At 37.3% G+C, this 5000-nt stretch overlaps 1 protein-coding gene and 1 long non-coding RNA gene across 2 annotated transcripts in view; one reads left to right on the top strand and one right to left on the bottom strand.

Moving 5' to 3' along the window:
- LOC137993557 (mitochondrial-processing peptidase subunit alpha-like) overlaps positions 1 to 439 on the top strand; it is a 10846-nt gene extending 10407 nt beyond the window's left edge. Inside the window, exon 11 of the mRNA XM_068839485.1 lies at positions 1 to 439. This exon is cut by the window's left edge and continues 217 nt beyond it. The gene's annotated coding sequence lies outside the window, so the exon portion shown is untranslated.
- A 1304-nt stretch (positions 440 to 1743) lies between these two features.
- LOC137990954 (uncharacterized) overlaps positions 1744 to 5000 on the bottom strand; it is a 6041-nt gene continuing 2784 nt past the window's right edge. The window contains exons 2-3 of the long non-coding RNA XR_011121582.1: positions 4413 to 4470; positions 1744 to 2581 (exon numbers count right to left, since the gene is read on the bottom strand). This is a non-coding gene — a long non-coding RNA (uncharacterized lncRNA). The remainder of the gene's footprint in view (positions 2582 to 4412; positions 4471 to 5000) is intronic.

The raw sequence follows: 5000 nt of genomic DNA, 5'->3' as shown, positions 1-5000 counted from the left end.
GGATAACTGTCACTTGCAGACATCTGACTAAAATACAGCACCAGACATCATTGACAACTGTGCACAAAATTCTTTGCAAGGGACCCGTTTTTCAGCTCCAAAGTTCTTGAAGACTGAATTTTGTGTAACACAAAATTACCCAAACAGCTGACATGTTGCTTCCTGCGTGATTTGCCTTAGTGCATTCAGCCAATCAGATCACACATTTGGACAAGCCGTCATTTTAAAACACAAACAACTGCAATGGCTTTTGAGTGAATGTGGGCCTTTATTAATAACTGACATGGTTGTTTCACTTTGTTTACTAATTTGAAGAGAAAAGAACTTGAAAATGTATTTTGGAAAATGATGTGTCATTCTGTGGTAAAATAGATATGTCAAGAATATATTCATCAGAAGAAACAGGTTTTATAATAAAAACGAATAATGTTTAACAGTGTTCAATTTTCTTTGTTTGTTAGTGTGATTTTTAAACTACCTCAGCTCACTTAAGCATTGAAATTCCCTCTGTCTGTCAGCTTATAGATGACTCTTTCCAAGAGAGAATTTTATTTGTTCCGCAACTAACACACAGCAGTAGATCATCGCAGTAACAAACTAAACGCCTCAAATAATTTTTTCAGGCTGTCCATTCATCGAACTTCAGTTCTTTCTGCAGTTCAAATGAGATTTTACTGCCCCATCAGTAAAATACGGTTAATGGAACGTGACCATACTAAAAGGGGCTATTCATGTCGCGTTAGTTATCTTCGTGTTCTTTGTAGTCGGTCGTTCAAGGTCATAAAATCAATGGTTTTGTTGTAAATAAAATGAGGACATAGTGACTTTGTTCCTAGATATCAGTTTATAACGTACACCTGCATTGGCCAAATCTGTTAAGGCCTCATTCATAACTGTTTAAGAGCACGTGTAATACCTACCTGCTCATAGAAGAAGCTGTACAACTGGCTACTTTAATAGACAGAGTCTAGCTATAAAAGCCTCAGTTAGCCGTCCAAGGTTCACTTGGCAGTTTGTCTTCTATAGTAAACCAACTAGCTGTTGGCATTTGTTAAAGTTTTTTCCCCTCCCTCCCTCCCTTTGGAGATGGGTTGGGTTTATCGCCTTGCCTTCATTAAAATTGGGTCACTCCTGCGAGGGGTGGTTAAGTCTGCGCAGCGACTTCCCCCAAGCTTGTTGGCTCGTTTGCCTTTGTACATTGCTCGCTACCAATACTCTTGTCCGATCCAGCACCTGCTGTTTACAATCAGCTCGTAGTGCTGGGGAGATAAGTGAGATAAGTGAGCACGTGCTGGATCGGACAAGAGTATTGGTTAGCAAGCAATGTACAAAGGCAAACAAGCCAACAAGCTTGGGGGAAGTCGCTGCGCAGACCAGAGTGACCAGATTTTAACGAAGGCAAAGCGATAAATCCAACCCGTCTCGAAAGGGAGGGAGGGAGGGAAATAACTTTGACAAATTGCAAACTGTTAGTTGGTTTACTATAGAAGACAAATTGCCAAGTGAACCTTGGACGGCTAACTGAGGCTTTTATAGCCAGATTCTGTCTATTAAAGTAGCCAGTTGCACAGGTTCTACTATGTAGCAGGTAGGCATTACATGTGCTCTTTAGCAGCAATGAATGAGGCCTTAAGAGATTTGGCCAATGCAGGTGTACGTTATTATCTGAGATCTAGGAACAAAGTGTCTATGTCCTTATTTTATTTACAACAAAACCATTGATTTTATGACCTTGAACGAGCGACTACAAAGAACACTAAGATAACTATCGCAACATGAATAGCCTTTTTAGTACGGTCACATGCCATTAACCATATTTTACTGATTGGGCAGTAAAATCTCATTTTATCCAGGCGATTTGCCATAAACTTGAAAAACAAATCCGTTTCAGTCTTTTCCATTTGTGGCCATCCATGCTTCTCTTTCCATTAATTTTGTTGTATTTCTTTTATGTTGTTCAACAGTGGTTATTACATCATTTTGCATTACATAGCTCCTTTAAGTTTGATACTGTTCATAATAGTAAAAAGTGATCAGTGTGAAATTAGGGGTGAAATTGGTACAACTATTTCAATGAAGGTTACAGCGTTAGACCGTACAGTTAAAAGTATGTTGTGATCTAATTTTTTAGTCAGTGGATTTAATCCCAAGGAGCAAATGTTGAAGTAAAATGTACTGTGCCAGTTCTGGATGGGCATAATATCATCATGAAAACAACTGAAAATAACTTTCAGCTGCTAAAACCTAACATCTCATGGTGGAAAATCAATATCTATACTAATTTAATATAATCTTTACTTCATCTTGGAATGTTATAAGAGTATTCTCAGCTTTTGTCAAGAGCTGATTAAATTCTCCATTCTTATTACTTGGGTGACTGGATCAGTTCCATTGAGTAATGAGAAGAGAAAAATAATTATTGTCACTGGACTTGGAAACAAGATTAGTGTCATCTCCTTTTGAACTGGAATCCAGCCTTCTGCCTGTGATGTGCTGGAGGGGGACTGGGTGCCATAGTCCTTGGGCGCTTAAGTTCAATTGCTCTTGAGAGAATCGTATGGATGTCAATATCTGGATAATTCTGAAACAGAAAAATAAAATAATAAGTAGTTACTCAGTGAGAGAGAGGTCCTAATGACAAAATATCAGGTACAGGGTCACATAAGTGTCATGTCATTATCTGGAAGTTCATGAGACTACTAGAGTCTGCTTTTAATGAGTTCAGTCTGCTGTCACTTATTTTATGCCAGCAAAATAAAAGCAAAAATTTAGTAGTAAATGTGCTTGAGCAGGTCTGGATGGCTTTTTCTGGACTGGCTTGCATCAGCCTGTCCAGACTTGCTTAAGTCACCTATAAACCAAGCCAAAAGATGGTGGCACCAACCGATATTACACCCTTCTACCCCAATTCAATGTTGATTGTGCAATAACTTAGGACATTCATTGAAAAAGTCAATTTTTTTTCCGACAACTTTGAATTGGGGGGAAGGTGTGAACATATGTGGCATCAAGTGTTCCAGAAATGTTGGAATGAGATTGTAGCATGCAATCTGTGAGTTCTATCACATTTTGTCACCAGGGCCATACATGTCATGATAATGACATTCACTGATTCAAGGAATTTCACTCTATTGGTAAGTAACCTGAGATGTTTTAAAAACAGAACAAACCAGCTTCAATAGACCATCGATAACAACTTCTTGTTATTGCACATTGGACATCTCCTTATAATTACATCGATTGAATGTTCCTATCCTAGCAAAGATTTGGAAATGGTTGGCTTTCAGTTATTGCAATGGATACCTAGATTTTTTTTTTTAATAGTTACATGTTTAAGATTTTAGAAGCTCTTGTTTGTCTAGTTAGATACCACTATTGTTAAAGTGCTGCTATGATCAAACTTTTATAAAAAACGCCATTTACCATTTGGAAATATCTGCATTGGTTCCAGAGATATTTAACTTTGAAAAATGTGTGAAATATCCAAATGAGATTACTGATGACATCATTCACTCAACCCAATATAAAATCAAGTATATAAAGAGAGCTTTCTCGGTCTTTGCAGCAAAGACCATTGAAACTTGGTGGGCAAATAGTTATAAAGGCAACACACCTTCGGCTGTAAAGAAATTGGTTCCCATGGCAACTGACTCTTTTCCAGTCCCCTTCAACCTGGTCAATTGTTTTGGCGATCATAAGCTACAGAAACATTTAGCAAGGCAACACATTCGACTTAACATATCTATATGCTTGCAAGATCACGCAGATGAGGTACCATTGGCAAATATCGAAATAGAACGCCAAATGTGGCCAGCAAAGCCTTTAATATCAGGGAGGCCTGGAACCCAGTATGTTGCCATGGTAACAAAACTGGTATGCTCATATTGTGGAACACATCTCCTAGAATCCTACTGCAAAGAATCAAGCATTTCTGATACAAATTGGCTGGGTTGTTTTTCCATCATATTTGATCATAATTAGGTGACGTCATCCCTTGGCTAATTTGCATATTTTGAAAACTTGAATATCTCTGGAACAAAAAGAGATATTTGAAAATAGTAAACAGCATTCTTTTTCTACAACATGTTTATGTCTTTAAGTGGCCTAGATAGGAAAGACACGAATTTCATCATAGTAACACTTTTAAGACAAATTCCAGTGATCCAAGTTTTCATTTTTGCCTCTTCCAATAATTCTCTTTTTTCTTTTTTTGTTAAAAACGTATTCAGTCGAAAAGTATTTGATAATCATGTTTGTTGAAGTAAAACAAAAAGTGCCAGTTAAAGACATCATGGAAATGTGTGTAAACCCACATAAAACTCAGTCAGAAATAGAAGGTAAGGCTTAAAACATCACTTGTTAGATACAGTTTACACACAGCTTTAGTCAGGGTTACACTGATAACTGCGTACTTGGAGAAGCTTCATTGTTGTTGCAAAGTCACCAGCAAGAATTTGATCACGGATAACCCTGTGCAAGATAAGATTTTCAGTACATTAGCTAAACCTTCACCTTACCTTTGCATGCCTAGAGACACATAGGACCTCAACATTAGCTAGAATAAGTTGTGACTGAAGATAAGCACAATAGTCAATTCTCTCCCTGTCTGATTGCTTCTAGGGTACCATAATTATTAATGATGACTTTAGTGATGTTTTGAGCTTATACAGCCATGTGCAGGTGCTCTGCAAATTGGCAAGACTGCAATATTATTAAAATCAAATTAAGAGAAATCAAAGTTAATGATACTTTGGTTACTTTTATGAGAGAGAAAAACCACTAAGAGTATAAGAACCAACTAATTCACCGAAATGTGATAACAACTCTTGGAATCACAAGACATTATTATTAGTGAAAAGCAAGTGCTCTTCTTTTTGCACCAATCTTTATTAAATTTACACTAAACGATTCACACAAGTTTGAAAAAGAAATTGAAAATGAAAATCGGACATGGCCCTGTGACAACCACGATCAGTATTAGCATCAAAGGAACCTCCACT

Source organism: Montipora foliosa, chromosome 2 (assembly GCF_036669935.1).
Source record: "Montipora foliosa isolate CH-2021 chromosome 2, ASM3666993v2, whole genome shotgun sequence".
Lineage (NCBI taxonomy): Eukaryota > Metazoa > Cnidaria > Anthozoa > Scleractinia > Acroporidae > Montipora > Montipora foliosa.
The sequence above is the reverse complement of the archived record's forward strand: the minus strand, read 5'-3'. Positions and strand labels throughout refer to the sequence as shown.